The following is a 24,482-nucleotide window of genomic DNA, read 5'->3' as shown; positions in this document are numbered from 1 at the left end:
TAAAAATATTTGTTAAACGAAGAAATTAAATAATAAAAACTTCAAAAAAATGATCATTTTTATTACAAGATACATCATTAATGTCTTTGTATAAAATACTCTCAGGTAATTAACGTTAGGTTAAAATGTCATTAAAAAATATTTGTTGAGCATAGAAAGTAAATTATGTTTACTGCAAAAAATTGATTATTCCTTTTACAAGGTTTGTCATCGATGTCTCCGTATTAAGTATTCTTAGGTTTTCAACAATGGGCTAGGATTCGATCTGTAGATATTCATTGAACGAAGAAATTGAATAATGTATACTGCAAAAAATTAATTATTTTTCTTACAAGGTGTTTATCGATGTTGCATATTAAATATTTTTTGGTTATTATCGTTGGGGTAGGATTTTATGTAAAAATATTTGCTAAACAAAAAAAAATTATATAATGTATATTTCAAAAAATAAATTATTTCTCTGACAAGGTATGTGATTATTGTTTTCGTATTAAATATTTTAAGGTATTCAACGTTGGGGTAGGATTTTATATTAGAATATTTGTTAAACGAAGAAATGAAATAAAGTGTATAGCAAAAATTGATTATTTTTCTTACAAGGTATGTCATCAATGCCTCCGTATTGAATATTTCCTGGAAATCAACGATGGGGTAGGATTCTATCTAAAAATATTTGTCAAACGAAGAAATCGAGTGATGTAAATCGCAAAAAATTGATTATTTTTTTTACAAAGTATGTCATTGATATCTCCGTATTAAATATTTTTAGGTCATTAACCTTGGGGTAGAATTCTATTTGAAAATATTTGTTAGTTAAAAAAATAAAATAATGTTTACTGCAAAAAATTGATTGTTTTTGTCACTAAGTATGACATTAATGCCTCTGTATTAAATATTCTCTGGAAATCAACGTTGGGGTAGGATTCTATCTGAAAATATTTGTCAAACGAAGTAATTAAATAATGTATTCTGCAAAAAATTGACCATTTCTCTTTCAATATATGTCATTCATGCCTCTTAGTAAATATTTCCAGGTCATTAACATTGGGGTAGGATTGTATTTAAAAATATTTGTTAAACAAAGAAATTGAATAATGTCTACTGCAAAAAATTGATTTATTTTTCGCACAAGGAGGGGTTTGGTTAATGACGGGAAAAGTTTATTTTGTAATTATTATTAAAATATAAATAATTATTTTACTAATATTTTTAACAATTTAACTTTCAAAGTTCATACTTATTAAATATATTTAAATCTTGAAGGTTTAGATTTTAATGTAACTTAAAATCTTAAATAATTTTATACATAATAATAAATATTGATATTAACAAAAATAATTAATTTAAGCTATTTGTCATAAATGTTAAAAAATTAATAAATTTAAAATTCAAATTCATTTAGTATGGATTCTTTATAGAAAAATAATAAATAATTCGCTTATAACAAAATAAATATAGTAAGAAAGCAGTTATTTTAAATATCAGTAGATAAATTAATCTAGTAATAAAATATTTAGTTATAAATAATTATTTATGCATTAATTCTGTAAAAGAAGAAACTAGTGCTTATGATTGAATTATAAATAGTAAGAAATAAAATATAAAATTAGAAAATTTTATATTTTTTATTTTCAAAGTAAAGTTATAATGAAAAATGTAAAATTATGCCTATGTATTTAAGGTGATGAAATTATAGCGTAAAAAAAAATATTCCAAATTTTTTTGTTTAAAAATATTAACATAAGTATTTAAAATACTGAAATTATTGAATAAAAAGATATAATATTTTTAAGAGAATACCTTATAATACTTGTTAAAGAAATTTTAAGAAAATTATTCAAGATATAAATTTTAGCAATAAAGAATTTAACTTAAAAAAAAAATCCAATCGAAATACTTATTTATTTTAATATACCACACATAAAAAAGGGATAGGCCAATTTTAATTATTATTTTTATTATAAAAAATAAAAGTTTTTTTTCAATAATAAATTTTTAATTAGACATAAATAATGATGAGAATTAGACTACAAAAAATTAAAATGATAAACAAGAACATAATCAATTAAAATTTTTATATTTATCTGATTAAATATATAAATAGAAAGAACAAAACATAATAAATTTATGTTTAATTGATATGATTTAATATCATAATAAATTCAATTCCATTACTATTTATATAAATAAAGATGATGTGAAAAATAAATAAAAGATTTAAAAAAAAACTATAAGGATAGAATAGTAATAATAGTATCTAAAAATTTGATGGAAATCCTGAATAAAGAATAATTCTGATAGAATAACATATTTAATTATTAAAAATTAATTTAATTATTAATTGAAACCAAATTAGAGGTAAATTATTGTTAATAGTTTTATTGAAATTAAATTTCTTATTAGTGATGTCGCTTATCAAAGCAAATAAATTGTAAATTTATAGATAAATTTTATTTTATTATGATTGTTGTATAAAAAGTTGTTTTATACAGTTAAATTTTTAAAATGTAAGAAAATAATTTAAATTATTTTACATATTAAATAAGACATTAGGATATTTGAATTTTCAATTTATTATATAAATATTGGATTATTTATATCTTCAAATCATAATCATTAGAAAATAATTGGTTAGAATTTGTAACTAAACATTATAGATAAATTATTAGATAATTTAATAAATAAATCAAAATCATCAAAATTTTAAGTCAAAATTGAAATCTATATAATTAGATTCATTTATTCATCCAAATGAAAATAAAGCTCCTTTGATCCATTTTGTATAAAAACCTAAGATTAAAATAAAAAAAAATAAAATTGACTATTAAAATGAAGGAGTTATGACTTAAAAAGTTTTAGAATAAGAATGGTGAAACTGTTGCAATTTTAATATTAAAAATTTAAAAAATAATTGAGATTAAATAAAATTGCAATTAAAAGGGTAGTCAATTGTTAGAAATGGAATCAAACTCACATTTAAATCCTGATATTTTTTGACGTTCTTTAAATATTTTTTTTTATATTATAAGATTTAATCGTAATATTAATAAAATAATTTATATTATTGAAAATAAAAATAAAATCATTTTCCTTATTATTTATACTAAAATTTCAACTTTTAATTTGGAAATCAAATATACTTAATTATATTATGTTAATTATTTTAGTAAGATTAAAAATAAAGTAAAATATACAGAAATATTTAAACTACATCAACAAAATGTGAATATCATGCAGCAGCCGTAAATCTAAAAAAATAAGTTTTTGAAAATTTTTTAATATTTATTTGAAGAAAATTTATTAGCAAGAAAATTGTCCAGACTTATACATGAAATCCATGAAATCCAGTAGATAGAAAAAAAATTTATCTGTAAACTGAATCTCTAAAAGTAAAATAAGCAAATTCATATTCTTTCAATTGAAATAAAAAAAAAATTATTCCTAATAAAATAGTTATTATTAATCCTTATTTAATTTGTTTATAATTTATATTAATTAATAAATGATGACATCATGTAATAGAAATCCCTGAGGATAAAAGAATCACTGTATTTAATAAAGGAATTCTGTAAGGATAAGAAATTATAATATTTTTAGGAGGTCAATTTTCTCTAATCTTAATTCTTAGAGATGGGAATATATAACAATGACATCAAAAGATTCTAATAAAAAAAAAATTTCAGAGATAATTAATAAAATGATTCCTAATTATAATCCTATACATAGTTTAAATGTGTGATAGCCTTGATATATTCTCTCTCGAACTTCATGTCGTCATCATTGATATGAAATAATAATAGGTAAAATTAAACTTAAAAAAATTAATTTATATTCTATAAAATTAAATCAATAAATATATAGCTAATTATTAAATTAAAAATTAAAAATGATATTGAAATTGGTCAAAGTCTTAAAGTAACTAAATAAAAAGGTTGGAATAACATTTTTTTCATAATTTAATTCTCTTTTACACAGGACTTTGAACATAGAAAATATGTTAGCTTGAAACACTGAAACACTTAATTCTAAAATAATTAATAATCTTTGTCTAATTAATACAATCATTGATAATATTATTCTTAATGGAGAACCATTTGAAGGAATTAAGGTTATTAATAAATGTCCAGCAACGATGTTAGCTGATAATCGAACTCTTAATGTTCCAAATCGAATAATTATTCTTAAGGATTCTACAATTACTATAGAGGGCATTAAGATATTTGGAGTTCTTTAAGGAACTAAATAAATAAGTCTATAATTAGTGTTTTTGATCCATCCAAATAAAATAAATAGATAATCATAATCTTAGAGATAGTGATACTCTCATTATTAGATGTCTTAATCTAGTAAAAATGTATGGAAATATTCCTATAAAATTATCTAATAAAATTATTAATAATTATTAATAAATAGTCTAATTTAGATTAATAAATTTATGAAATTGCAATTTTTATTTAATTATATTTTTAATTCATTATTTCATATGTTATTTATATCATTTGAAATTAAATTTATCTAAGAAGGGATGAATTAATAAATTATTGGGATAAATAAAAAAATTTTAATTCTCCTGATTCAATTTATTGAACGATTTGTGGACAAAGAAGGGTAAAAAATTAAAAAAATTATTTATCATTTATTTAAAAAAACAATTTTAAAATGATTATTTTTATTATTATTATTTCTAACATTTTAATGTAATATACAAAAAATAATGATTATTATTATTAAAAATAAAATTAAAAAATATAAATTTAGTAATAGTCATATTATAAGTCTCATCTTAGTGATTGAAAATCATTAAATTAATTATTTATTCAAAATTGACAAATTTATGTAATAAATTAACTAAATTTTAATTCATTTGATATCCTAATCTTAAAGAAATGATTTTTTAAATTATATATAGTAAGATTTACTTTAAATGAGATATTAATTATTATTAACTCAATTTATAAAATTTTCAAATGTATTCGATTCTAATACAATAGGCATAAATCTATGATTAACCCCGCAAATTTATAAGCATTGACCATAAAATAACCCTGGACGATTCAAATTTATTCTTATTTGATTTAAACGTCCTGGGATAGCATCAACTTTTATTCCTAATCTTTGTACAGTAAATGAATGGATTACATCTATTGATTTAATCATAAATCGTTAATTTAAGTTTTTTGAAGCTACTAATAAGTTAGCATTATTTAATAATCAAAAATTAAAATTTTCAATATTAGAAATTATAAAAGAATCAAATATTAAATTTTTAAAATTTGAGTATTCGTATCATCAATATCATTGATGTCCTAAAACTCTGATTTAACTCCAATTTTGTTTCCATTTAATGATGATAGTCACCTAAATATTTCAATTCCAGTAGAAGTAGCAATAATTATTGTAGCTAATGTAAAATGCTCGTGTATCAACATCCATTCCAATAGTGAATATATAATGAGCTCAAACAATAAAACCTAGTAATCCAATAGAAATTATGGCATAAATTATCCCTATAACGCCAAATACTTTTTTTTTCATTCTTTCATTACAAATCATATGTGAAATTAATCTGAAGTCTGGAAGAATTAAAATATAAACTTCTGGGTGGCTAAAAAATCAAAATTAATGTTGATACAAAAAAAGATCCCCTCTCCCCACTCGATCAAAAAATAAAGTATTAAGATTACGATCAAATATTAATATAGTAATTATCCCTGCTAACACAGAAAAAAATAATAATGATAAAATTGCTGTTAATAATATTGCTCAAGCAAATAAAGGTAATATTTCTAATTTAAAAATAATTATATTAAGATTGTTAAAATAAAATTGAAAGAGCTCCTGCAATATGTAAAGAGAAAATTGTTAAATGTACTAATGGGCCTATGTGTGATAAATTAAAAGATAATGGAAGGTAAACAGCTCATCCTGTTCCTGTCCCAGATCCAACAAATATTCAAGAAAATGATAATATAATCTTAGGGGGTGATAATCGAAATCTTATATTATTTATTTGAGAAAAAGCTATATCAGGGATTCCAATAGTTATAGGAATTAAATAATTTTTAAATCCTCCTATTATTACAGGTATGACAAAGAAAAAAATGATAACAAAAGTATGGGCTGTAACTAAAAAATTTTTAATTTGATCGTTTTCAATCAAAGATCCAGGATTTCCTAATTCTTATCGAACTAAAAATTTTAGTCTTAATCCTGCAATTCCAAATCATATTCCAAAAATAAAATGAAACATTTCGATATTCTCATGATTAGTAAAAAATAATCATGTTTTTATTAATTTATATAGTTTATAATTTTTTGACATTACAATTTTAATATAAAAGAGAAATTAATTTTCATAAATATTTAAAAATATAAAAATTTTTTGAATATTTTTTTATGAAATTTTAGAATAAACTAGTTGGATTCAAATTACTATTGTTAATAAAATAAACAATTAAATTACTATTATTAAATTTATTATAAAACTATTTAGATAAAATTTAAAATTTATTAACTTTATAATACTAATGATTAAATTTTTTTTAATAAAATTATTTATTTTTTCATAAATTAAAAAATTTTATTATTTTTTTTTCGGATAAAAATATTATTAATACAAAAAATGTATTTTTCCAAAAAAAATATAAAATTATTTTCAACATGTTAATATTTAAATTAATTAAATCTTAAAATGATTAAAATCAAACAAAAAACGAAAATTAAATTTTTTTAAATTTAAGTAAAAAAATTTCTTTAATATTTATAAAAATTATTATAAGAAAATATTTTTTAAAAATAATAGAATTAATTATCATAATAATCATAGAAAAATTAATAATTTTTATATCATTACTATTAAAGTAATTTGAAAAATTTATTTTTTATTTATTGAATAGTAAAATATTCAAATAGAATGATTAACTGTTAGCATAGTCCTAACAATTAATCGAATGTATAAAATTAAAAGAAAATAATTTATAAAAATTTTTTCTAAAATGAAATCTTTAGAATAAAACCCAGAAAAAAATGGCATTCCACATGAACAGAAATTAGAAATTTTTATTGTTATTATAGTTATTGGTATTAAATTTGTTAAATTTCCGATAAAACGGATATCTTGATAATTATTTATTGAATGAATAATAACCTCAGAGCACATAAATATTATAGACTTCAATATTGCGTGACTAATTAAGTGAAAATAAGCTAAAACATGAAATTTTATTCCATAAATTTCCAATATTTAACCTAATTGAGACAATGTAGAATAAGCAATAATTTTTTCATATTCATATTTGAAATTTGCGGATAACCCAGCTATTAACATAGTAACTATTCTAGCAATAAAAATGTAAAATAATAGTCTTTTTCTTTTATATATTAAATTATAAAATAAATTAATATATAAATTTCTGCTGTTACTATAGTAGATAAATGAACCAATGATGATACTGGGGTAGGAGCTGCTATTGCAGCTGGAAGTCAAAAAAAAGAGAAAAATTGAGCTTATTTTGTAAAAGATCGAATCATTACTGAAATTTACAATATTTTATCATCAAAATTTAAATTTGTAAAATTTCAAGACCCATAAATTATTATTTATCTAATAGATAATATAATTATAGTATCTCCAATTCGGTTTCTTGAAATTGTTAGCACTCCCGAATTATAAAAATAAAAATTTTGATAACAAGTTACGAAACAGTAAAAAACTTAGCCCTATCTATCAGAACCTAAAATGAAAGAAATTATATTGGGTCTAATAATGATTAAAAGCATACAAATATTAAAAAAAATACTGAATAAAAAAATCAAATTTTATATAAATCGCGCCTCAGATACTCACAACAATAAAACATAATTATTAAAGAAATTGAAAACACAGTAAATAAAAAAAGTAAAGTAATTTAATCTATATAAATGAGCATATTTGTTAATAAAGAATTTATAATTATTCAATTTCATTTAATAAATAAATTTTATTTTATAAATATGAATAAATGATCAATAATAAATATCAATAATCTTATTAAAAAAAATTAATTATACCAAAATAATATAAAATAATATATTTAAAACAAATTTTGTAAGTTTAATTCCACAAATCAATATTTTTAATTTAATTATTTCAATTAATAAACAAAATTAGTCGTTAAAATTATTAAATTTAAAGGTAAGAAATGAAAAATTAATAATGAATATTCGATTATACTATTAAAATTAAATTTTATTAGTTTATGATTTCATATCCCATGAAAACAGTATTAAAATAAATAAAAATCATAACGTGCTCTAAAAAATATTCTTATAATTAAAATAAATAGAATCATTTTTCTTCATTATAAAATAATCATAACAATTATAATTTTTATCAACAAATTTAAAAAATTGGAGAGGCTATGTTATTTATGCATAATAAAAATCAAAATATTATTAATGATGGTATCAAATAAATTATTCTTTCATTTAATATTTTATTTTGTCTTTCAACTCGCAAATAAAAATAAATAACCAAAACTTATATTATTAAAAAACATATTACATGAGCAATTATTATTATTAACCCTCCGTAATAACCTTGAATTTTTATAGAAAATAATCTAATTAATATCATTCTTATATGCACAACAGATGAGTAAGCAAAAATAATTCTTAAGTAATAATGTCGAAGGAATAGAAAAATTAAAAAGATCATTCCAAAAAAAACCTAAAAATTATAATAAATCATTAAAAACTATGAAATTAGTATTAATTATTATTACCATTCAAAACAATCCATTACCTCCTAACTTTGATATAATTGCTGCTAAAATTATTGAACTAATCACAGGTGCCTCAACATGAGCTTTAGGTAACTAATTTTAAAATATAAATATTGGTTATTTTACCAAAAATGCTGTTAACGTTTGAAAATAAAAAATAACGATTCAAAATTTATTTAATAAATTAATTTCTAAAAATAGAAAAAATCTTATTAAATTAAATATTTAAAAAAAAAATTAATAAAGTAAGAAAAATACAAATCGTACAAGATACTATGTATAAACATGCTTTTAATCACTTAGGTTAGTAACCTTATCCTATAATTAGTAAAAAAACTTAGATAAGACTAAATTTAAATATAAAATGAAACGTAAGACAATTAACAAATATAAATCTTATTATTAGGACTAACTTTAAAATAATTAATAATATCAAATAAATTGATAAGTGAAAATTTTCTTTTCCTACCATAATTACTAACCTAAAAAATAAAAAAGTTGACACAATTATTGTGAATCAAACTTTATTAACTATAAGTTTAAAATAAGTTATTATGAAATAATTTTTATAATCAAATGATACAATATATACAAATAAAAAAAAAAAAATTAATATTCTTAAAAATAAGTATAGATCAATATAAAAAAAATTATAAGTCGAAATTGATATAATTAAATAAATTTAAAATTGTATAATAGATTTTCAAAAAAAGTTCTAAATATGTTTCTTTCTTTGTTTTAAATTAATATTAACATTAAAGTAAATCAGTAAGCTCTTTAACAAACATAAAAAATAAAATAAAATAATATTAAATTTAATAAATAAATAGTATAAACTATTATAATTAAAAATATTAATCATCCTGATATTAAAAATTTTAATCTTATTTAGTTTAATATTACATTTTTGTATAAACAAGAATATAAAAATAATGAAATAATAAATATAAATATATATGTGTAATAATTTAGGTAAATTGATTTAGAAAAAAATATGTTTATCATTATTTTCTATAATAAATGTTTTAAAATTTAACTGTTTTTTAATAATTATCAATCTTAATAATATATTAATTTTGGAAATGAAATATGTAAATTTTAATTTTATATCATTGAATAAAAATAATATTTTTAATTCATACATTTAATAAGTTTATTCTTACTACCTTAAGTTTGATTAAATAATAATTCTTATCTTTTTTATCATGAAATATTCTATCCTATACTTGGAGAATCAATTTTCTTATCTTATATTTTAAAATGTTTATTAAATTTACTTATTTTTAATAAAAATAATTGATGATCGTATATTAGAATTTTAATTATTGTAGAAAAATTAAAAAATTTATATTTATATTTTACTAGATTTATAAATGATATAATTACTTTAATAAAAAAATTTTTTTTCAATTTCGTAACGAAATCAATAATATTTTTATTTCATTTTATTATAATATTACATAATAATAAATTTCTAATTTGATTTAATAATTTTAATAAAATCTCTTAATTACTTACATTAAATAAATTAAATTTAAATGATATAAGTTCGATATTATATATATGGATGATATTAATTTAAATTTAATAATGTCTATTATTCATAGTTCAATTGTTTTGAGATTCATTGTTTAATTAATCATTCTAAACAAATTTACTTTCCGAAAAATAAATTAATGAAAAAATCAATTTTGAAATCGAATAAATTATTAAGAATTATCAACTTGATGATTGTAATTTTACCGACTCCTCTAAATGTTTCTGTTATATGCAATTTTGGTTCAATGTTAGGAATTTGCTTGGATATTCAATTAATCACAAGGTTACTTTTATCTTTTCATTATTGTCCAAATATTAAATTAGCTTTCAATAGAATTATCCATATTTTACAGGATGTGAATTATGGATAACTTTTAGATTATACCATATAAATGGAGCTTTAATATTTATTATTTGCTTATTTATTTATTTTGAACAAGGGATTAATTATAATTCTTTTTTTTTATAAAACTTAAAATTCAAAAATTTTTATTTTTTCAATTACTCTAATAACTGCTTTTTTAGGTTATGTTTTACTTTGAGGTCAAATAACTTTTTGAAGGGAAACAGTAATTAAAAAATTCACTTTCAGCTATTCCTTAGGTTGGAAATTCATTACTTTTATGATTATAAGGAGGATTTTCTATTAAAATGCTACATTAAATCGATTTTATTCATTTCATTTTATTATACCTTTCATTGTTTTAGCTTAAGTGATTTTTCATTTATTATTTTAACATGAAACTGGTTCTTTTAATTATTCAGGATTAAATAAAATTATTTGTAAAATTCCTTTTAATCCTTATTTTTAAATTGAAGATATTTGAGGACTTATTTTATTTTATAATTTTCTTATTTATTTGTTTATCAATACCATATAATCTATAATACCCAGAAAACTATAATAAAGGTAATCCTATAATCACTCCAGTTTATATTCAACCTGAATGATATTTCTTGTTTGCTTATGTAATTCTTCGATTTATTGCTGATAAATTAGTAGGAGTTATTGCCTTCTTATTGTTAATTCTAATTTTATATGTTATACCATTCAATTTTGAATATAAAATGGAATCATTTAAATTTTGTTTTTTAAATCAAATTTTGTTTTGTAATTTAATTGGATTATTTATTATTTTAACTTAAATTGGGGCTCGTCCTGTTAAAAATCCTTATATTTTATTAGGCACATTTCATCAATTTTTTACTTTTTATATTTTTTCGTTTACTTTTATATCTCAAAAAAATCTGATATGTATTTAAATAAATAATTATTTAGTTTTTTTAACTATACGTTTTAAATACATATGTAAAAATTTGATTATTCTGATAATCTAAAATTTTAGTTATTAAAATAAATATTGAATAGTTTAACCCACAGGTAAATAACTTGTTCAAGTTAAATATATTAAATTATCATATCGAAATCGAGGAGATGCACCTCGAATTTAAATCACTAGAAATAAAATTATCATATATATAAAATAAAATTTCATTTTAAGTTAATCCCCTTCTATAAATACAAATATAAATAAAATTATAAATATTAATATCCCATATTTTGCAATAGAAATTAATGCAAATCTTTCTCTAAAATATTAAATATTTAATCCTATAACTAATTCTGATTCTCCTTGGGAGAAATTAAAAGGTGTTCGATTTATTTCTGCTAACAATCTAACAAAAAAAAGTAACACTACCGGAAAATTGAAAAAAAATCAAGAACATTTTTGTTAATTTATTAGGCTTAATAATTAAGTTGTTTCTCTTAATATTAATATTGATAGAATTATTAAAATTATTCTAACTTCATAAGAAATAGTTTAAGCAATTCTTCATGACCCTCCTAATAGTAAATAAATTTTATTAGACGATCACCCATCAATTATTGTAGAATAAACTCTTAAACATATAAAACGTAGATATAATATTAAATTTATTTTTCTAAAAATTAATATATTTAAGTAAGGAAATAACTATTGTAAAATTATTATTAAATATATATTTTTTAAGGTACTAATTGAATAAAATAAATAATAAGATTTAAAGATTAAAGAAATCTCTCTATAAAACAGCTTAATTGCATTACTGAAAGGTTGAAATAATCCTATAACCTTAACTTTATTCGGACCTTTTCAAATTTAAATATCACCTGAAACTTTTCGTTTTCGAAGTGTAATAAAAACTACACTCATTAAAACTATTTAACTGTATTGAATCTTCTATAAAAAAAATTTATATATATATATATTTATATATATATTATTACTATTTAAAAAAAATATTATTGATAAATTCCTAATTTATCACACTTATTTGTCAAAACAATTATTTTTATTTTCAAAATACACAAATTGTTAAAAAATTAAGTCCTTTCGTACAAATATTTTTAAAATTTATAAAGATAGAATTAAATCGAGCTCACACTGATTTGAACTCAAATCATGTAAGATTTTCAAAGTCAAAGAAAATTAGTTTATTATTTTCTTTATAAATGATTTATCCTAATTTAACATCAAGATCGCAATCTTTTTTACAAATACAAACTTATACAAAAAAAACGCTGTTATCCTTAAGGTAATTTATGTTAATTATGATAGTTAAATTTTTAAATATGATTAATTTATAATGAATTAATAAAAAATTTATTTGAATTTTCTTATATTTCTAATATAATATATTTAATTCGTAAAAATTTTTATATTATTATTTATAAATTAATAATATAAAATTTTACAGGGTCTTTTCGTCTTCTAAAAATATTAGAAACTTTTTTCTTAAATATAAAATTTAATTATTTAATTTGATAAATTTATTATTTAATTTATTTTTATATTTTTAACCTTATAAAGAAGCCAAGTGATTATGCTACCTTAGTGCAAATATGCAGCCATTTAAAAAATTCTTATGGAGCAGAAACTATTTACTATCATTTATTTAATAAACTATGTTTTCATTAAACGGATAAATAATAATTATTGCCAAATTGATTAAACTAATTTTTTTAAATACAAGATCTTATAATTTAATTTTTACTGATTTAATCATTGTTGATTACATTTATTAGTTAAATTAAATAATTTTATAAATAATTATATATTATTTCAATAATTTTAATTTAATAATTTTGTTATAATGAATTGTAGAAAAATTTAAATTTTCAATGAAATTTTTAAAATAAGTTTATTTATATAATAATTAAATAATTTTTAAGCTTATCCCTAAAAACTTTTTTTTTTTTAATAATTTAATTTTTATAATAATTTAAATAATAATCTCAAACTGAATTAGATGAAATCATAGCATAACTAGCTATCAATAATTATGTATAACATTATTCCAATTGAAATATTTAAAACAATTATTTCCAATAATTTTTATGTTTATTGAATTTTATCATTTTCAATGAAATATGATTAATCATTTAATATTGAGTAACCCTGATACAGAAAGTCAAAATTATTAAAATTATATTTCATGAAATAAATACATTTTTTTTATTAATACTCAAGCTATTAAATTATTTAACTTTTAAGAAATACGTTATTTATATTTATTATAAATTTAAAAAAAGTTAATATTAAGATCTTACAAATCAATTTATTTCATTATTTTTATATAATATTTTAAAATAATTTTTATAAGTAAAATAAGGTTATAAATTCAACTATATTTCTATCTCTAAATACACTTTCCAGTATATTTACTTTGTTTCGACGTATTCTAAATAATTTGAAGAAGTGACGGGTAATTTTAACATATTTTGAATTAAATATGAAAACAATAATTTTTTGTCATTTTTAAGTTAAATTTTAAAATAATAAAGTTTATTATTTTGAATTGATTAAATTGATTGTATTTTATTTTTATTTTAATACATTACTACATATTTATATACAATTTTATTTTATAACTATTTTAATTATTGAATTTTAAAGAAATAGTTTTATTGCAAACATAAATGAATTTGATAATATAAGTTTATTTTATCGTAAAGTATCAAATCAAACAACAAAATTCCCTAATAAATTTAAATACCGTCATAATTTTTTATTATTATTTTCAGGAATTAATTATTTTGATATTTGTTTTTTAGATAAAATAGTAGGGTATCTAATCCTAGTTTTTATCATATTTCAATGATTGTCTTTATTTAATTTTAAAAAATTAATTTTTAATCAAAATTTGAAATTTCATTGAAAAATTTGTTAATAAATTATTTAAATTAATTCATATTCATAAATTTATTCATTTTCATATTTTGTACAACCGCAAACGCTGGCACAAAGCGATTTCAAATTAATTTTATATCCTTCAATTAATTTATCGGTAATTAATAATTTTATGTATTGATTGTATAAAAATTATTTAAATTTATGTAATGTTTGAATAAATCAGTTAAGCAAAGCGATAAGATTCGTCTAAAATAAAGAGTTTATTATTATCATTTACAACTATGTACAATATTATAAGTAAGCACGTTTTTAACTAACCTAAAATAAAGAGAATCAACAATCAAGACTATTGCTTTACGGATCTCTCAACAATCACTGACACTACTAATATTTCACAAACTCAGAATTCTTTATGAAAATTCTGATTAAATTCTATTAATTTTATTTATCTTAAATACAGTATCTTAAATAACTATGTTTAAATTTCTATCTCTTGAGTCAATGCTCGACAATGTTTTCTATCTATCTCTCTCTATCATAAGGCTCGTGTCGAGTATTTGTTGTGGCCGACACGAGACGGTTTCTTACCAGCGTGCTTTAATATACGCACGAAGCTTACATTTATTTACATTATTAAAATTAATGTATACAATATCAAATTAACAAATTTTTAACTGGCTTGATATTTAAAAAATTTAATTTTTATAATCTTCTTTTTTTACAAAAATAAAATTTTTTCATAAACTTAAATTTTTTTAAGAAAAAGATATATTTATTTTTAAATAATGAATTTAAGGACTTTAAATTAAGTCTATTTTTTTGAATTGTAATTGAATTTAATCAAAATAATTTTTATTAATTACAAATATTTTCAAATAGAATTCCACCCCAACGTTAATTACCTGAGAATATTTAGTATAAAGACATCAATGACATACCTTGTAAGAGGAATGATCAATTTCTTGCAGTATACTTTATTTAATTTCTTCGTTTAGAAAATATTATCAAATAAAATTTTACCTCAATGTTGATTAACTGAGAATATTTCATACGAAGACATCAATGGCATAGCTTGTAAGAGAAATAATTAATTTTTTTTGCTGTATACATTATTTAATTTCTTCAATTAACAAATATTCTCAGTTGGAATTCTACCCCAACGTTGATTATCTGAGAATATTTTCAAAAGTCTTAGTGGAGCTTCGAACGAGTGAACACGCGTCTTTTTGTGGCTCTACTGTGTTTTGATTTTACAAAATTATTAATTAAACAGCGCGGTCTGACGGCAAAGGGCAAAAAGAGAAATAAGAGCTACGCGGTTTCCGTGCCGGTGGAGACCTCGTATTAATATATACATCTTGAATAAGTTGGTCATCTCCTTGTCGAAATGACCAACACCAACGTGAGCAATCTAACCTCAAACACCTCCCAGACCCAGCCATCCCAATCCAGGCCAACGTATTCGCAAATGACGCAACAGTTCAAGTACCCTACAAAAGAAGAAGCGATTATACTAGACTTCATGGAAGGAGTATCAATACATTCTTACACTATTGCATTGGGCACCTTAGTAGAACCCAAAAATGTCAGATTTGTCTCACGCATATCATTAAACCGAGTTGGCATTTACTTAAGCGACAAAAAATTTGTTGAGGAACTCTCCGGAAAGACGGTTCAGATAGAAAATTGCAATCTAGTTATAAGGCCTCTAATCACTCAAGCTAATCGCATTATTATCTCCGATGTCCGTCCCGCAATAACCAACGAAAAAATAGTTGAGGAACTAAATAGACTAAAAGTGAATCCAGTTTCACAAATAACGTTTATACGATCAGGCACAAAGCTACCAGGATACGAACACGTCTGTTGTTTTAGAAGGCAAATGTATGTAAAACCATAAAAAGAGACTCTGATCTCGGCAAGGCTCGAAATTCAACATGACAGCGTAGTGTACTCCCTTTATTTCTCCACAGAAAAATTGAGCTGTTATTTGTGCAAGGAGGAAGGGCACATTGCTAGATATTGTCAGCCACTTAGTCATTCCGTCAACCAAGCACAATTTATTAAAGAAAAGTCTACTGCTGAAATTGCCGACATCGAACCTTGTGAAGAGAGTACGATTTTATCGACCACTGACTCAATCTCTGGGGGCAAAAAAGTAAACTCTCCATTGACACCCAACCAGACTACAAGTATGACTCTGCCTGGAAACTCAGCCCTGAAAAGACCGACAACTACCTCGTCAATTTCTTCTCAAGACTCACACAATGTACATAAGGAACTTTTTATATCTCCTAAGGATTCCTCGAAACCTAAAAAAAAGAGACCACGCACTAAATAACAAGATCAGGCACAAGAAGACATCCTAGCTAATATTTAAAAACAAATGGAACCAGCCCTAGATTTTATTAAAAATAATAACGATCGATATCCTATTAATTTAACCTCCCTCGTAGATTTTCTCAAAGAGACTCACAGCTCCAATAGTGTTCTTAAGATTGCTTACAGATATACTGTAGACACACAAGGCCAACTAAAAATGTTATCAGATGCAAAAAATAAAATTTCCAGCACCGCATTAAGAGCGCGAATATTGAGGCTATTGAGAAAATTATCCAACCTTGAAACTCAAAGCTAATCAAGTGACTACTCTAGTGTTTCTGCAGGAGAAAACTAAACGAGACTAAGTAAAAAGACTAAATTAAAAATAAAATCACGACTTCCTTTCAAGAAACAGTGCTTAATATCGTATGCTGAAACGCAAGAAGCTTAGTGCAAAATCAATGGGATATTCGACAAAACTGCAGTCAACTCGATATAATAATCTGTGTAGAGTCCTGGCTTACCAACAAAGACAACATTCACTTTCCTGGCTTTCTTACACTCAGAAAGGACCGGACTACGGGAAAGGGAGGAGGAATCGTCTTTTTTATACGTAAAAATATTTTATATGTAGAACTTAATCTTATTTCCCCAGATCCATCACTAGAACTATGTGGAGTTCACATTAATAATGTCAATCCTGTGTTTGACTTGATTGCATGCTACAGATCCCCAGGTGTCAATCTAACGCAGCATCAATGGAACCTCTTAGCAGATAATATTAAAAATCCTAACACCATATTGTTAGGTGACTTCAGTTCGCACAACACAGACTGGAATTGCGAAAAAATCGATTTAAATGGTGAAAGATTACAAAATTTTATCGATTCCTACAATCTTATTCTGCATAACAGCGATACACTCTCATATATAAAATTAAACCGCGATTACATATCCAATTTAGATCTGGTTATTTTCACTCCCAACATCTAGGACAAAATAATTGTAAGCTGCTTGGATGACACTTGGGGTTCAAATCACTTTCCTCTTTTTATAAAATACTCGACAGAAAAAATTTGCTACATCAAAAAAAGTTTCAAACCCTACACTGTTCGCACAAACTGGGAAAATTTTAACAGCGTACTTCAAAATTCAATAGTAAAATCTTACTCTCCCGATTATAATTTACTTGACTCCTCTGAAAAATACTTTTTTTTTACTAAACATAAAACCGATGCAATTAAGTCAAGCACACTAGTTAAAAAGATAAAAATTGGATCGATCTCACGCAAACCTTGGAATCCGGTACCCTGGTGGGACTATGATTGCCTTAAAGCAAAAAGATTCCGAATAGCTGCTTTTAAGAAAAGGGAATTTTCTCACAATTTGGAAAATCTTATACAATATAAAAAATATGCAGCCATAGCCAAAAAAACTTTCAAAAATAAAAAAAAACAACATTTTCGTGATTTTGCTGGCTCACTTTCGTTTAATATCAATAACACTTATGTATGGAACAAATGCAAGATTCTAAAAAATGGCTGGGTCAAAACATATAATGAAAATCAAACGATTAACATGCATGCACCTGAACAACTAGAGCAAGCTCTTATAAAATATGTCTTCCTTGGGTGGAGACTGATCCATCTATCACTCCCCAAACTAGTAAAAATCCATTTATTGATAATCCTTTTAGTTTCTCTGAATTCAACGTCGCTCTAAACAAAAAAAATATCAAATCCTCTCCAGGTCAAGATAGCATAGACTACTTTATACTTAAAAATCTACCGATTTAATACAAGCTCCTACTTTTAGACATATTTAATGAAATCTACATAAGTAATATTTATCCTGAAACTTGGTCTCATTCACATATATACATTTTATTAACAAGAGTGACAAGATTAGTCTCCGCCCAATAGCCCTGACATCTTGTATTGGCAAAGTTTTTGAAACGATTTTAAAAAACCGTTTACAATGGTGGATTGAAAAAATTAATGTTGTTCTAAACAGTCAACAAGGTTTTAGACAGGGACGCTCGTGTAATGATAATTTAGTAAATCTTCTTTTAAAAATAGAGGAAGCATTTCTTGAAAAAATAAAAGAAGTTTTGGTGGTATTCTTAGATATTAGAGCTGCATTCGATAACGTGAGCACGGACATCTTACTGTCTAAACTATCGGAAATTGGCTGTTCAAACAATATTATTAAATATATTAACTTTATCACAAAAAAAAGATACATCCACACGGACTCTCTAGGTGATGATAGTAGGACTACATACAGGGGAGTGCCTCAAGGGGGAGTCCTTAGCCCACTCTTGTATGTAATCTATGTTTCCAAAATTTTGGAAGGTGTGCCAAAATTTATATGTATATCTCAATTTGCAGATGATATCGCAGTATACATAAAATTTAAATATGAAAATTACGGTAAAAACAGAATAGAAGCTGCTGTTAACACTATCTTCTATAATCTGTTTAATATAGGACTAGATCTGGCTCCGGAAAAGTCTAAACTAATACATTTTAATAACAAAAATATTCAACCAGGACAGATTAGTATAAAAATCCAAAACTCTGAAATAAATTCAGCCCCCACTGTAAAGTTTCTCGGTCTTATTCTAGATTACAAACTTTCTTTCACTCCTCAAATTAACAATATAAATAAAAAATGTACAAAAGCATTGAACATAATTAAATTTCTTTGTGGCACATGGTGGAGATCGGACCCAGAAACTCTCATCACTTTGTATAAAAGTTACGTTAGACCAATAATCGAATACGGTAGTTTTGTCTACTATCCGAAACAAATAATTAATCAAGAGAAACTCCAAAAAATCCAAAACTCCGCTAACAGAACAGCTTTGGGGTGTAGAATAAGCACACCTACGAGCATACTACACGCCGAATCAAAATTAGTTATGATAAAAGACAGAATAAAATACCTATCTAATACGTATTTAATTAAAACACTTTCAAATTCGTCTACGCTAACATATAACTCCATACAAACTTATTTTAGAGTGTTAAAAAAAAAATCCAAAATCCATTCGTCTTTTAAGTCAAAGCATACAAGAAATTTTAGATTTACCTGGTATAATTATTTCGAATTTTAATTTTAACAGTTACACTCACAATTTTGAAACAAATTTTACAAATATTAAAATAAATACTGAATTAGACAAAAATATTCAAAACTCGTCTTATCCCACGAAAATATTCAAAAGTTATCTTAACGAAAAAATGCATGCGGCTTTTTACACCGATGGCAGCAAAATAGAAAATGCCAAGTTCGTAGGTTCTGCTTACACTTGTCCATCTTTGAATATAAGCGCAGCTTTCAGTCTACACCCTCAAGCTTCTGTATATACAGCAGAATGCCTTGCTATCGACAAAGCCTTGGAGTTGATTATTAAAAATTGCATCCCTGACGCTATTATTTTCTCTGATTCCCTCAGTGCACTGCAAAGCTTAGAATCTCTTAATATCAACGTTAAAACTAACATCTACGTATTCGAAATAAAAGAGAAATACAATTTGTACCTTAAGGATAACCCAAACTTCTCAATAAGATTCTACTGGATTCCATCGCACTTGGGAATCGAAGGAAATGAGAAAGCTGATGAGATGGCAAAAAGGGCTACCAACAAAGTCTCTCTTGACGTTAGTAGAGTGCCTTTTACTGATTTCTTCGAAATATTTAAAATCCAAATGCGTAACTCCACAACAGACTTAATTAAACAACAAGGTCTTGAGAAAGGTACTCACTATTTTAACAACTACTATAGTAATGTAGCAAATCCATGGTATGCCCATAAAAAACTTCCTCGAAACTTTATCACACCATTAATAGAATAAGAGCAAATCACTATAATCTTGCTGACTCTCTCCACCAAGTAAATATTGTAAACGATCCTACTTGTAAATGCGGGAAATTTGTTAAAAATATAAACCATGTACTCTGGCAGTGTGAACTCTATGACAAACACAGAAATGAACTTATTAAAAAACTCAATAAGTTGAACATAGGATTGCCGTGTACAGTTGATATCATCATTATCCGACCAAACGTACCTGCATGCGTCCACATGTATAATTTTTTACAAAACTGTAATCTACAAATATAATGTAAAACTATAATGTAATCATGTCACTGCAAAGCTGTATGGGCCAAATAGGCTCTTAATGCTTTTTAAGGAACTTGTTCCTAATAAATAAAAAAAAAAAAAAAAAAAATCTGAGAATATTAAGTACAGACACATCGATGACATACCTTGTGAGAGAAATAACCAATATTATGCAGTAAACATTATTAAGTTTTCATCCGTTAAACAAGTATTATCAGTACAACAATAACAATATATATATAATTAATAATAATTATAATGATCATAATAATTATAATGATCATAATAATAATAATGAATAAAATAATAACAATATTAATAAATTTTTTAAAATTTAAATAAATAATTAACATATAAAAAATTATCACATAGTAAATTAAAGATTATTACATATAATTGATAATTCAAAATATTTTTTTTTTCTAAACGAATAAATATTTTATCATTATTAATTCGAACTTTTAGGATATTTATTTATATATATCTATATTTGTTCTTCCTAAAAAAAGATTTTTTTATTAATAAATTTCTATATATATATGTCTTCCTTAACGTAAAAACATTAAATCGGATTTTAAAAAATTATGTTGATAGTCAATTTATCTAAGCTTGTTAGAATAAAATCAAATTTAAATTTTTAAATAAATCTTTATTAATTTAAGTAATTTATTCATATCATAACATTGTTTATGAATAATATTAAATTTGATTAATTAAAATATAATATTTTTATAAAAAAATTAAACTTATTTATTTATAATATATAATTATACGTTTGGGTAGGATTCAATCTAAAAATATTTGTTAAACAAAGAAATTGGATAATGTATACTGCAAAAAATAAATCATTCCTTGTACAAGGTATGTCATCGATGTCTCTGTATTAAATCTTCTCAGGTAATCAACGTCGGGGTAAATATCTACCTCAGAATATTTGTTGAACTAAAAAATAAAATAATAAACACTGCAAAAAATTGATCATTCCTTACAAGGTATGTCATCGATGTCTCCGTATTAAATATTCTCAGGTAATCAACGTTGGGGTAGGATTCTATCTGAAAATATTTGTTAAACAAAGAAATTAATCAAAGTATATTGCAAAAAATTGATTATTCCTCTCACAAGGTATGTCATTGATGTGTCTGTATTAAATATTCTCAAGTTATCAACGTTGGGGTAGGATTCTATCTGAAAATATTTGTTAAACGAAGAAATTAAATAATTTATACTGCAAAAAATCGATCATTTCTCTTACAAGGTATGTCATAGATGTCTTTGTATTAAATATTTTCAGGTAATCAGCATTAGGGTAGGATTGTATCTGAAAATGATTGTTAAACGAAGTAATTGAATGATTAATACTGCAAAAATTGATTATTTTTCTTACAAGGTATGTCATCAATGTCTACGTATTAAATATTCTAAGGTAATCAACGTTTGGGTAGGACTTTATCTGATAATATTTGGTAGACGAAGAAATTAAATAAAGTACACTGCAAAAAATTGATCATTCCTCTAGCAAGGTATGTCATCGGTGTCTTTGTATTAAAGATTCTCAGGTTATCAACATTGAGGTAGGATTTAATCTGAAAATATTTGTTAAACAAAAAAATTAAATAATGTTTACCGCAAAAAATTGATCATTTTTTTACAAGGTATGTTATTGATATCTTCTAATTTAATATTCTCACGTCGTCAACGTTGAGGTAGGATTCTATCTGAAAATTTTCATAATTAATGAACATCATATTTATTATATAGTTTAGTCAAACATTCGTTATTTTTGATTTGTATATGTGAAATTTAAGAATGTAAATAAATTAAAACAATTTTTATAAATTGAATATATAAAATTATTAATTATTGATAAGTTAATTAATAGATATAAAATTAACATGAAATTAGTTTGTGCCAGCATTTGCAGTTATACAAAGCATATAAATAAAAAAATTCATGTTAATAAATTTATAAATATCAATTGATATAAATTTTAAAACAAAATTTAAAATTTCCTGTAAATTTAATTTCTATCAAATTAAATAAAGATGATTATTAGAAAATAATAAGAAATAGGATCAGATACCCTACTATTTTATCAAAAAAAAATTACAGAAACTATTTATTTTTAATAAATAACATTAAAAGATAATGACGTTATTTTAATTTGTAAGGGAATTTTGTTATTTAATTTAATACTTCATGATAAAATAAACTTATATTATTAAATTTATGTATGTTTAAGATAAAATTATTTTATCAAAATTTAATAGTTAAAATATTTATAATAAAAAATCTTATATTGATGTGTTATTATATGAAAAAATATAAATAAATAACAATAAATTTAATCCATTCAAACATATAAAAATTATTATTTTGAAATCAGATTTTAAAGTTAAGAAAAAATTGTTTTTTTTAAAATTAAATTCAAAATATGTACAAATTACCTGTCACTTTTTAGAATTATTAGGAAAAAGTCGAAACAAAGTAAATATACGGAAAAGTGTATTAAGAAATAGAAATAAAGTTGAATTTATAATATTTGTTTTGCTAATTAAAATTATTTTATTATGTTACTTTAAAATCATAAATTAAATAAATTTGAAAGATTCTAATATTAATTTCATTTGAATCAATAGTAAATATATGAATAATTCATTTTTTAAAATTAAATAATTTAATACCTTAATTATTGATAACGAAAATTTAATAATTAAATAAATTATAAATCTTATTATTTTGTTTTAAAGTAAATTGAAATTAATTAATTGATCTTATCTCTTAGAAAATGATTTAATTAATTAAATATAAGAATTATAAAAAATCAATTTTTCAAATTTTTATATTAAAATTATGTTATTTATAATGATTATTATTTTATTATTCCATAATTTAATTTAAGTTAGTTTAATTTTATTATTCAAATTAATTTAGAAATTTAAATATATTTTTTTTCAATTTTTAGGGATAAGCTTAAAAATTGTTTTAATTAATATATAAACAGATTTATTTTTAAAACAAAATTAAAATTTTTCATTTACTTATAACAAAAAATAACAAATTCATTAAATTAAAATTATTTAAATAATATTTAATTATATACTCAATTATCTAATTTAACAATTTAATTAAATAATTCATGGAATCATTAGTGAAAATTAAATAATAAAATTTTAAAACTTAAACAATTAGTTTTTATAAGTTTTACAATAATCATCATTCATCTGTTGTAACACTGCATCCTCCGGGACCTGTAAAATACAAAGGGGGAAAGGGGTCCGGGTCAAACGTACGGGGAAGCTGGTTACTAAGAGTTCTCTTACTTTACTTTCTATCTCTTCTCTCTCGATCTGCTCTGCTCACTCGTCCTCTTGTCCCTGAAATTCTAATCAATAAAAGAGGGGGGGCTTTCACGCAGCAAAAAGGGAGGGGAGTGGGGGAGGAAATTCGTCCTTTTCTAAGGGACGGAGAATAAGACGTAAACGTCAAATATAACTTAACTTGATTTATTAAAACACTTTTATCTCGGAACACATACAAAGGGGGCCGCGCTAC

Source organism: Copidosoma floridanum, unplaced genomic scaffold (assembly GCF_036245765.1).
Source record: "Copidosoma floridanum isolate Cflo_tuat_1 unplaced genomic scaffold, Cflo_Japanese_pri ptg000027l, whole genome shotgun sequence".
NCBI lineage: Eukaryota > Metazoa > Arthropoda > Insecta > Hymenoptera > Encyrtidae > Copidosoma > Copidosoma floridanum.
Note: the sequence above shows the minus strand (reverse complement) of the source record.